Below are 13,222 nucleotides of genomic sequence, written 5' to 3' on the forward strand. Positions count from 1 at the left end.
AGTTACTTAAAACTAAGGGTCATTTTATATATTTGGTGATAAATTGGGGAAATTATTGGCTAACCAATTAAAAGCTGCTTTGGCAAAACTTCAGATTAATAGGGTTCGTAAACTGATGGTACTTTGACGGTTGGCCATGATGAAATTAACAATTTTTTTCAAGAATTTTATACCAATTTATACCAATCAGAATTTCCTGATGATTCTACCATAATGCATGAATTTTTAAGGAAATTAAATATTCTGAGATTATCAGTTGATGAACGTTTAGTATTAGACACACCCATTACTGAAGAGGAAATAAAGAATGCAATTTATTCATTGAATTCTGGTAAAGCACGTGGTCGGGATGAGTATACAGCTGAATTTTAAAAATCTTTTTCCGATTTACTTTCTCCCTGGTGAGGTAAACATTTTTAAAGATGCTTTATTTGTATGTAAGTTACCACAAACATTTTATGAAGCATCTATTTATTTAATTCCTAAAAATGATAAAAATCTCACTGAATGTGCATGAGGTTTGTGATATCTTTGTGAATGTTGAATCTAAAATCCTTTCTCAAATATTAGCAATTAGATGGGTGAAGATATTGCCACAAATTGTCTCCGAGCATCAGACAGGATTTATTAAAAATTATTATACACATTGTAATGTTTGGAGGTTAATGAACATTGTATAGACTATTTTATCTAAGACTCCAGAACGTGTTTTCTCGCTCGATGCCGAGAAGGCGTTTGATACATTTGAATGGGAATATTTGTTTAAAATTCTTGAGAAACTTAATTTTAGTCCAAAATTTATATCTTGGATCCAATTGATATAACATATACCTTTGGCTTCTGTTTCACTAATGTTCAGAGATCCCCTTTCTTTAGGCTTTTCCAAGGTACTAGACAAGGCTGTCCTTTGAAACCCTTACTATCAGATATTAGCCTGGAGACCTTGGCAATTGCTATTCGTGATTCACCCAGTATATTTGGTGTTACTCATGGGAATGGGACGCGTAAAGTATCACTATATGCAGATGACCTTTCGCTATATATTTCTAATCCAGAGAAATGCATTCCTGCAGTAATAACACAACTTGCTCAGTTTAGTAGTTTTTCTGCTTATAAACTGAATCTTAATAAAAGTGTGCTTTCTCCATTAAATATGCAAGTCTCAATTTATAGACAGTTACCATTTAGATTGCTTGCTGATTATTTTATTTATTTGGTTATTAAAATTACTAAGAGGCACAACGATTTATTTAAAGTTAATGTTTACCCTTAATTGATCATGCTAAAGAATTGTTTACTAAATGGTCCCCATTATCCTTATCCTTGATTGGTTCCATTAATGCTATTAAGAGGATTATTTTACCTAAATATCAGTACCTATTTCAGGCGGTATCAATTTTTATCTCTAACTTTTTTATATATTATTGATTCTAAAATTTCTGCATATATATGGCAGAATAGAAATCCCAGGTTATATTAGAAATATTTACAGAAATCAAAAAAAGGAAGGCGGCTTGGTTTTGCCGGATCCTAGATTTTATTATTGGGAATTAATATTCGATATTTAACGTTTTGCACACAAGAGTTGGATGAACCTTGAGCGTGAGTCTCGACAGGAGTTTTCATTGGCTTCTATTTTACGGGCTGTGCTTCCCTTTGCACTTACTAAATTTAATAAGCAAATGGTAATTCCAATAATTAAGCATACAATAGGAATATGGTTTCAATGTTGGCAATTTTTTGGACCAAATAAATATATACTGTCAAGTTCTATGACATTTATTTTTTTCTTTCAACCATTTAGAATTGATCAAGCTTTTCTTTTATGGAAAACAAAGGGAATATCATGTTTTCGTGATTTATTTATGGATGATCTTTTATGGCTTTTGAACAGTTTTCTAATAAATATAATTTGCCTGGATCACACTTTTTCAGATATTTACAGATTAGAAACCTTTGAATGTTATTTTACCGTCCGTTCCGATATCACATCAAATTGAAGTTACGGGAAAAAATTAAGTTTAAATCCATATCAGAAGAGTTTAATATCATTTATTTATGATTTAATTATGAAAATACGCTTAGATACTTCTGATAAAATTAAGAATGAGTGGGAAAGAGAACTTGGGATACCTTTACCTATACAGAAATGGGAGAAAGTTCTTGAACTAGAAAATACCTCTTCAGTGTGTGTCAGACATGCCTTCATGTAGTCCAAGGATAAGATAGCACATTTTTACTGCCATATAAATCCTGTCTATGATAGATGTAATTCCGAGGTAGCTTCCTTCACACATATGTTCTGGTCTTGTCCTCTTCTAAAAAAATTATTGGAAGGGTATTTTGAGATATTATCTCAGTAGGTCTGTGTATTGATTTACAACCACATCCTATTACCGCAATTTTTGGAGGACCGGTGATAGACTCTAGTCATTTATCCTCGTCAGCTTGTCGTCTAATTGCATTTGTTACATTAATAACCATCAGATCTACTTTACTTAAATGGAAAGATTCCAATCCCCCTACTACATTTGAATGGTTTTCCCAAACCATAGCGTGTCTAAACTTGGAAAAAATTAGGAGTGGTACTGTGGTTCCTTCGGTTGAATCTGAAGAGACTTTGCCATTTATTCAATTTTTTCATATGATGTAAGTTGACCCTTTCCGAATCTTGTGTAATAAGTTTTTGTTCATGTTCAGAGGAGCGGAGTTAACGCCAAATAATTTCAGCCGTTGTAATATGACAGCCCAATTTTGTCTGTTTTTTTTAGTTTAGTGTTTTTTTCTAGTTTACGATTTTTTTCTCCTTATATGATATCTCTTTCATGGTTACTTGCTATGAGATTGGGAGGTTAAACTATATTTGTCATTTGGAATCTGTGCTTTTACATGATAACCGACATTAATGTAATCCCGATCTCTTTGTATCATTATATTATTGCTATGCTTATAAAATTTGAAACTTAATAAAAAGATTGAAAAAGAAAAGGAAACTGGCTGCTACCAAGTGGACCAATCACAGTTCTTGCAGTCTGCGTCGCTGCGAAACGTAGTTGCATTTTTAGGAATGTGCGCGTTAGGCTACGGCATACGGTACAGCCTAGGGTGCAGCGTCGGGTACGCGGCTACGTAGAGCCTACGGCGTAGCCTCGACGGAGAAGAATAACTCAGGCTTCAATGTGTGGGAAGGGATTCACTTGGTCATCTCAACTACAGAGACACCAGCGAGTTCACACTGGGTAGAGCAGTTTAATATACGGGGTGATAGCCACCCCCCCCCCCCCCACCTCTAGCCCGACCAAACTTAAGAAATCTCATTTGGGTGAATGCTGTGTGATGTGTCCCATGTTACAGATCAGTACCCCGAAGTAACAAACGATACACAATATGCAATTAAACGATTCAGCTCTATAATTCTTACTTTGACTATAGGGTTAGTAAAGAACCTGAAAGAAAAGAAAAAGGGCCACTCTCTTCATTCACGTCTTCTCATCTCTCGCCAGCAAAAAACCGTGAAAATCTCTCTTCCAGACTCACAAGAAAGAATATTTCTGTCATTGCACAGCCCCACACTGGAAAACCCTATTTCCTCTAGTCGTAACATAAACATTGCTGCAACAGAGAAACCATTACCTCAGCAGTGAAACATTACAGAGAGGCCGTTACTTCAGCAGTGAAACCTTACAGCGTGTTACACTTACCACACACTACCGGGTTCACACAGGGGAGAAAGTTTCAATAAGCTGCATGCTGAATATTTATCCATCAGTGTCGCTGAATGCAATTTCGAGAGTGACTGTCGGTGCTGAACTCTGCAATTATTGGTGCTGCTCACCACACCCGGGTCACCAGGCATGAGAAGGGTTTCTTCTGCTGCATATTCATCTTTAATGGGATTAGATCTGTGACAAATAAATCAGTTCTATATTGAACACTGTCTCCGGTACTTAGAGAATATATAACACACCTAGTGTACAGCAGAGAGTCAACTCAGGCCGGCTGGACCCTGCCAGTGATTCTGTTCCACAGCAGATCTTTCAAATTCTCCCCTGTTGTTCACCTCTCACTGTCCCTGTGAATGAGTTCCAAATAGTCACCACTCTGTGGGCGAAGAGGTTTCCCTTGAATTCTCTGCAGACCGAAGAAGTCGAGCTGACTGTAGTTCTGTCTGAGATGTTTTTCGCCCCTCAAATCTCTATGCATCACAAAGAGGAAGTAGGATTCTAAAGCTCAGGTGACAAAACCGTGGCTGATAAGAGAAACCAAAGAAAACATAAAAACCAAAGAGAGGGCATAGAGCAAAAATCACTAGTATGTTGGAGGATTGGGAAGATTTTAAAAACCAACAGAATGCAACTAAAATAATTAAGAAGGAAAAGATGGAACACTTAAGTAAGCTAGCCGGTAATATTAAAGAGGATACCAAATGTTTCTTCAGGTAATTATAGTGTAAAAGAAAGGCAGAAGAGGACATCGAACCACTGAAAAATGATGATGGAGAGGTAGTAATGGGCTGGGGGTGCAAGGTGATGGCAGATGAACTGAATAATTATTCTACATCACTCTTATCTCTCGAAGACCCCGGCAGGAATATGGAAGTACCAGATGTCAGTGGTCAGAATGTGTAAAGTTACGTTACTCGGGAGAAGGTTCTTGGGAAACAAAGATGGTCTGAAGGTAAATAGGTTCCCTGGATCAGATGGTGTACACCCCAGAGATCTGAAAGAGGTGGCTGAAGAGATGTGGAGGCATTAACAATGATTTTTCGAGAATCGTTAAGGAAATAAAATCCTAAGAAGTTTTTTTTTCCCTTCACTACTCCCACTCTCGCAGTTTCACCCATCACCGACCACTTCTTCTACCCTTTTCACCCCCACACTTCTTCCTCTGACGTCTCATCTTTTTTCCCCCCAGTCCTGACGAAGGGTCTCGGCCCGAAACGTCGACTGTTTACTATTTCCCATATATGCTGCCTGGACTCCTAGGTTCCTCCAGCATTTTGTGTTTGTGTTGCTTGGATTCCCAACATCCACAGAACGCTGCAGTTGATACAGATAAGAGACAGATAGTTCAGAGCAAACCTGCAGTCTGTAAAAGGTCTTCGATAGGTTTGGAGAACGGGCAACGAAGTCGTGGATGAAATGTACGGAAATGAACGGTGTATGCAAATGTACGGTCATGTACAATTGTGGAAGGAATAAGGGCGTAGAGAAAAAATAAATAAATGGGAGAAAATTCAAAAATCAGAGGTGCATAGGTACTTGGGAATCCTTGAGCAGGAGTCCCTAAAGGTTTGCTTGCAGATTGTGTTGATGAAGGATGACAACTGTAATGTTAGCATATAAGAACAAGGATGTGACTCTCTGGCTTTAAAACGCATTGGTCAGATCGCTCTTGGTGTATTGTGAACAGTTTACAACTTGCAAAAACAGATGTGCTCGTATTGGAGCGGGTCTGGAGAAGGTTCCTGAGCAACGAAAGGGCTAACGTATGAGGAGCGTTAGACGGCTTTGACCCTGTACTCGCTGGTCTGGAAGAAAGAGAGGGGATCTCATTGAAACCTATTAAATATTGAAAGGCCTCGACAGAGTGGCTATGAAGAAGATGCACCCTGTACTGTGTGAGTCTGGGACCAGACGCCACGGCCTCAGTATACAGGGCATCCACTGACAGCAGAGATGAGGAGGGATTTCTTTAGTCAGGGAGTGGTGAATCTTTAGAATTTATTGCCACGGACGAAGCAGACGCCAAGTCATTGAGTGTATTTTAAATGGATGTTCAAAGACCATGGGGAGACGGCAGGAGAATGGGGTTGAGAGAGATAATCAAGTGGACACGAAAAAATGGCGGAGCAGATTCGATTGGCTGAGCAGCCTCTGCGTGAAATCTCATGCTTCATGGTCTGAAGAAGTGGCGAGTGAGGTTGCATTAGGGTTAGGGTATGGTCAGTGTATCCGCGCCTGGATTATTGTATTCAGTTTTGGTCGTTCTGCTATAGGACAGAGGACGTTAAGCTGGAATGAGTGCATTGGAGATTTCCAGGAATGGTGCCGGTACTCGAGGGACTGAGTTCTGGAGACAGGTTGGACAGGTTAAGATTTCACACCTTGAAGTGTAGGAGATTGAGGCTGACCTTGTGCAGGTGTTCCAAACTATGAGTGTACAGAAATGGGGAATGTGTGCAGTCCTTTTCCCCTCCTTTGTGGAATCAGCAACCAGAGGGCACCGGTTTAAGGTGAGACGGGATTGATTTAATAGGGATCCCAGGGCAAAATTATTAACCCACTCTCCCTTCCGGTTCATTGTTTAGCTAACACGATGAGTGCACTCTCAGGTTGGAGGAGCAACACCTCATATTACAACCCGATGGCATGAACATCTTTTCTTTTCATCAACCCAGACGCCCGTCTCCTCCATTCTGTCTCCCCACTTCTTTCTTCTCCACTGCTGATCGTCTCCCTCTGGTTCCTCCTTTACTTCTGTTTTCCCATTGTCAGCTCCCCCCGACGGTCCAAACGGGATTTCGACCAAAGATGACCGACACTTCATCTGTTCACGCAGTTTCCACTGAATCCAGCAACGCTGCGAATTATTGTTGGACACTTAAGCGAAAAGCCTCGGATACTGAGTACAAATGAAAATCATTAACAAAATATTTTTAACTTAGTTGCACTACTGCAAAGCATCAGCACCATTCTGCAATTAAATATAATATATTCAATAAAAGTTAATTTGTCGTTTTTTTCAAATTCCTATGTGATACAAGTAGTCTGAAATTATATTTGTGTTAATCTTCAAGCAGTCTATCATAAACAAAAAAATTCTGAGAAAGCAACACTTTAAAAAAAATGTTGTCCAGTGAGATTATAGGACAGTTAGTCTGATCTCAGTGGTCAGGAATATGTTCGGGTGTATTAAGGGTGAGTTTTTTGGGTACTATAATTGGGGAGGATGATGAAGTAGGACAAAGTCAGCAGGATTCCTTTACAGGAAATAGTGTCTGACAAATCTCTTGGAATATTTTGAGGAAATAACGGGCAAGATAGATAAAGCAGAGGCAGTGGATGTTATTTGCATGGATTGTCAGATGATCTTTAACAAGGTACCCCATGCAAGGCTGGTTGAGAGAGCAAGGAGGCATGGGATCCAAGAGGACGTTGCTTTGTGGATCCAGAACTGGCTTGCCACAGAAGGCAAAGAGTGGTTGCAGACGGGTCATATCCTGCAGGGAGGTCGGTGACCAGTGGTGTGCCTCAGGGATCTGTTCTGGGACCCCTACTCTTCGTAATTTTTATAAATGTCCTGGCTGAAGAAATGGAGGGATGGTTTATTAAGTTTGCTAATGACACAAATGTTGTGGGTGCTGTGGATTCTGTGGAAGGATGATAGAGTTTACAGTGGGACATTGACAGGATGCAAAACTGGGCTGAGAAGTGGCAGATGGAGTTCAACCCAGATAAGTGTGAGGTGGTTCATTTTGGTAGGTCAAATATGATGGCAGAATATAGCATTAATGCTAAGACTCTTGACAGTGTGGAGAATCAAAGGGATCTTGGTGTCCGAGTCCATAGGACACTCAAAGCTACAACGCAAGTTGGCTCCGTGGTTAAGAAGGCATACATCAACCATTGGACTGAGTTTAAGAGCCGTGACTTAATGTTTGCAGCTATATAGGACCCTGATCAGACGCATTTTGGAATACTGTGCGCAGTCTTGGTCGCCTCACTACAGGAAGGACGTGGAAGCCATAGAAAAGTTGCTGAAGTGATTTACAACGATGTTGCCTGGATTGGGGAGAATTCCTTATGAGAAGAAGTTGAATGAACTCGGCCTTTTCTCCTTGGAGTGACGGTGGATGAGAGATGACCTGATAGATGTGTATAAGATGATGAGAGGCATCGATCATGGGGTTTGTCAGAGGCTTTTTCCCCAGGGCTGAAATGACTACACGAGAGGGCACAGTTTAAATGTGCTTGGAAGTAGGTACAGAGGAGATGTCAGGGGTAAGATGTTTACGCAGAGAGTGGTGAGTGTGTGGAATGGGCTGCCGGCGGTGGTGGTGGAGGCCGAAATGATAGGGTCTTTTAAGAGACTCCTGGATAGGTACATGGAGCTCAGAAAAAAAAGAGGGCTATGGTAAGGTAAGGACATGTTTGGCACAGCTTTATGGGACGAAGGGCCTATATTGTGCTGCAAGATTTTTATGTTTCTATGCTTCCCAGTTCCTGCATGTGAGGCTGCTTAACAAGATCACAGCTCATGGAATTACAGGAAAGATACGTGTTTGGATCGAAGATTGGCTGACTGACAAGGGAGAAAGAGTCAGAATAATGCGGACATTTCTGTTTTGCTGTCGGTATCTAATGGCGTTCTGTACGGGTCAGTAATGAGACCGCATCTTTTCATGTTAAATGTGAATGATATGGATAATGGAATTGATACCTTGGTGACGAACTTTGCAGTTGATACAAGGATACGTACGGGGCAGGTAGTTTCGAGAGAAGTGGGTGTCTGCAGAAGGACTTCGATAGGTTTGCAGAAGAGGCAACGAAGTGGTGGATGTAACACAGTGTATGCAAGGGAACGGTCATGTACAATTTGTAGAAGGAATAGGGGCGTAGAAAAAAAATGGGAGAAAATTCAAAAATCAGAGGTGCATAGGTACTTGGGAGTCCTTGAGTAGGAGTCCCTGTTGTTTTGCTTGCAGATTGTGTTGATTCAGGATGACAACAGTAATGTTAGCATATAAGAACAAGGATGTGACACTGTAGCTTTAAAACGCATTGGTCAGATCGATCTTGCTGTATTGTGAGCAGTTTCCGACCTGTTATCTGAGAAAATGATACTCTGGTATTGGAGCTGGTCCAGAGAACGTTCACGAGAGTGATTCCAGGAATGAAATGGTTAAGTAAGAGGAGCATTAGACGGCTTTGACCTGTACTCGCTGGTCCAGAAGAAAGAGAGGGGATCTCATTGAAACCTATTAAATATTGAAAGGCCTCGACAGAGTGGCTGTGAAGAAGATGCACACTATACTGTGTGAGTCTGGGACCACAGCTCACGGCCTCAATATATAGTGCATCCACTCACAGCAGAGTTGAGGAGGGATTTCTTTAGTCAGGGAGAGGTGAATATTTAGAATTTATTGCCACGGACAGAGCAGACTCCAAGTCATTGAGTGTATTTTAAATGGATGTTCAAAGACCATGGGGAGAAGGCAGGAGAATGGGGTTGAGAGAGATAATCAAATGGAGACGAAAGAATGGCGGAGCAGATTCGATTGGCTGAGCAGCCTCTGCATGAAATCTCATGCTTCATGGTCTGAAGAAGTGGCGAGTGAGGTTGCATTAGGGTTAGGGTATGGTCAGTGTATCCGCGCCTGGATTATTGTATTCAGTTTTGGTCGTTCTGCTATAGGAGAGAGGACGTCAAGCTGGAATGAGTGCATTGGAGATTTCCAGGAATGGTGCCGGTACTCGAGGGACTGAGTTCTGGAGACAGGTTGGACAGGTTGGGATTTCACACCTTGAAGTGCAGGAGATTGAGGCTGACCTTGTGCAGGTGTTCCAAACTATGAGTGTACAGAAATGGGGAATGTGTGCAGTCTTTTTCCCCACCTTTGTGGAATCAACAACCAGAGGGCACCGGTTTAAGGTGAGAGAGGATTGATTTAATAGGGATTCCAGGGGAAAATTATTAACCCACTCACCCTTCCGGTTCATTGTTTAACTAACACGATGAGTACGCTCTCAGGTTGGAGGAGCAACACCTCATATTACATCCGGGTAGTTTACACCTCAATGGCATGAACATCGATATCTTTAACTTCTACCTCTACGTTTTTTTTTTCATCAACGCACACGTCCTCCATTCTGTCTCCACACTTCTCTCTTCCCCACTGCGGATTGTCTCCCTCTGGTTCCGCTATTACTTTTTTTCCCCATTATCCTTTTTTTTCAGTCCTTTGCATTTTCCACCTACCACCTCACAGCGTCTCACTACATCTCCCACCTTCCCCACCCACCCACCTTCATTCTTATCTAGCTTCACCTATCATCTACCAGCTTGGACTCTTTCCACTCCCCACACCATCTTATTCCGGCTTCTCCCCACTTCCAGTCCTGATGAAGGGTCTCGGCAGGAAATCTCTGTTTTGCTTTATCCCCCTCTATAGAAGCTACCTGACCTCCTGACTTCCTCCAACATTTTGTGTGTGTTACTCTGCATCTCCAACATCTGCAGAATCTCATCGGGACAGAGTGCAGAATGCAGAGACTATAACGGGTCTCACTAATGTCGAGGAGGCCACACCTGGAAAACTGGAAACAGTAGATGACCCCAAAAGCTGCAGAAAAAAAGCATGAAGGAGGTGTGGGATGGGATGAAGATCATCACCGGATGCGGTGCAAAGCGGGGGGCAAACATAAGTGGACATGTGGAGAAAGCGAACCAGCTGAACAACTTCTTCAATAGGTTCGACAGCACAATCTCATCCTCACCGCAGAACTCCACATCAGGCTTACTTCCCTCACAGGAAAATAGCCACTCACAGGAGACCTTGCCCACGCCCAGGATTACGGCTGCACAGGTGGAAGGTCAACTGAGGAAGATCTGTACCAGCAAGGCGGCTGGACCGGATGGAGTTTCCCCACGATTACTGAGGGCCTGTGCGACTGTGCTGGGAGAACCACTACAGCGCATCTTCAACATGAGCCTAGATCAGAGAAGAGTACCCAGACAGTGGAAAACATCCTGTATTGTCCCGGTACCGAAGAAACCACAACCAAAGGAGTTGAATGACTTCAGACCTGTTGCCTTGACGTCGCACGTGATGAAGACCCTGGAGCGGCTGATAATACAGAATCTGAGGCCACAAACCAGGCACGCCCGGGATCCGCTTCAGTTTGCGTATAAGGAGAAGGTGGGAGTGGAGGATGCTATCACGTATTTGCTGCACAAATCACTCTCTCACCTAGATGGGGTCAGTTGTGCTGTGAGGATTACATTCCTTGACTTCTCTAGTGCCTTTAACACCATCCAGCCCAAGATCTTAAGGCACAAACTAACGGAGATGGGAGTAGACTCTCACATGGTGGATTGGATAGTGGACTACTTGACAGATAGACCTCAGTATGTGCGGTTGGGAGACTGTAGGTCTGATACGGTGGTCAGCAGCACAGGAGTGCCACAGGGAACCGTACTCTCTCCGGTCCTGTTCACACTGTACACATCAGACTTCCAATATAACTCGGAGTCCTGCCATGTGCAGAAGTTCGCTGATGACACGGCCATAGTGGGGTGTGTCAGGAATGGACAGGAGGAGGAGTATAGGAAACTGATACAGGACTTTGTGATACCTGCGTCTCAATATCACCAAGACCAAGGAGATGGTGGTGGACTTTAGGAAATCTAGGCCTCATATGGAGCCAGTGATTATTAATGGAGAATGTGTGGAGCAGGTTAAGACCTACAAGTATCTGGGAGTACAGTTAGACGAGAAGCTAGACTGGACTGCCAACACAGATGCCTTGTGCATGAAGGCACAGAGTCGACTGTACTTCCTTAGAAGTTTGGCGTCATTCAACGTCTGTAGTGAGATGCTGAAGATGTTCTATAGGTCAGTTGTGGAGAGCGCCCTCTTCTTTGTGATGGCGTGTTGGGGAGGAAGCATTAAGAAGAGGGACGCCTCACGTCTTAATAAGCTGGTAAGGAAGGCGGGCTCTGTCGTGGGCAAAGTACTGGAGAGTTTAACATCGGTAGCTGAGCGAAGGGCGCTGAGTAGGCTACGGTCAATTATGGAAAACCCTGAACATCCTCTACATAGCACCATCCAGAGACAGAGAAGCAGTTTCAACAACAGGTTACTATCGATGCAATGCTCCTCAGACAGGATGAAGAGGTCAATACTCCCCAATGCCATTCGGCTTTACAATTCAACCGCCAGGACTTAAGAACTTTTTTTTTTAAAGCTATTATTAATGCTTTTTGAGTTAGTGATTTAGATGCATATCATATTTTTACTGAGTTAAGTATTGTATGTAATTAGTTTTTGCTACAACAAGTGTATGGGACATTGGAAAAAAAGGTTGAATTTCCCCATGGGGATGAATAAAGTATCTATCTATCTATCTATCTATCAACAGGCACGATGTTGAAAAGTTGCCTCATATGGAAGGACAGTTTGGGACCCTGACTTGTGATGAGGATAGAGGTTATGGGCAGGTTTGGCACTTCATCCACTTGCAGTTGGCTTCCAGCCCCCTGCACCCCTCCTTATCGCTGTAAACCTCTCCCTTTTGTTGACAACACTGCCACTTGGTGGTGATTTGCCACAATAACAGGACCCCCTGATTTGTGGACTCCATTGTCACCAGGTGGCGCTCTGTCGCAATAACGCTGAGAGACAGAAATGTGACGCTGCAGCCTGCTGAAATGTTTCTTCAAGATTCAGGGTTATTTAATTCCATTTCCAGCAGACACGTGTAAATGAGGTCGAAATAATTATTACTCCGGCTCCAATGCAACACAACACTGGAGTAACATATATCCACAGCTTATATACCGTGCACGGTTTGATTGTATGTTCATAAAGTGAATATAAACGGGGTAGGTGAGGAAGGATACCTATGGTTCACACTGTGAGGGTGTTGAGTTTACCAGGAGACAAAGACTGCAGGGACGAGAGGTTTTCTGTTGACTAATACACTGTGTGTGGACCCGCTGGCAATTCTGGTGTCGTGATCCGAATCGAGACAAACACCACGCTGCCCACTCCACCAACAACACGGCACAGCCGGACACATACGTGACTTCCTGACTTCCTCCAACATTTTGTGTATGTTACTCTGCATCTCCAGCATCTGCAGAATCTCATCGGACAGAGTGCAGAATGCAGAGACTGCATCTCACAACACTGTATTCAGTGATGAAACCCATAATTAATGTTGTCCCACTGAAATCATAAGAAACTCCCATTATGGTGCTTTTAAATGCGAGAGTACCCCCACAGGCACGAAGACCCCCCTGGCGCCTGACGTCATGCATGGGCTCCCCACACCGGGATCTGCCCTCACATGCGCGGTGTCGTCCACGTGCTGGTGAGCTCGAGCTTAATCAGTTTATCAGCTGGGCTAATTATCACATGACCACCCCTCCCTCACCGCTGACAGCAGAGAATTCAGGAGCTGCGCTATTCCCATTAGTGCGAAGCGATGTCAATCAC

Source organism: Hemitrygon akajei, unplaced genomic scaffold, assembly GCF_048418815.1.
Source record: "Hemitrygon akajei unplaced genomic scaffold, sHemAka1.3 Scf000053, whole genome shotgun sequence".
In the NCBI taxonomy this organism is placed as follows: domain Eukaryota; kingdom Metazoa; phylum Chordata; class Chondrichthyes; order Myliobatiformes; family Dasyatidae; genus Hemitrygon; species Hemitrygon akajei.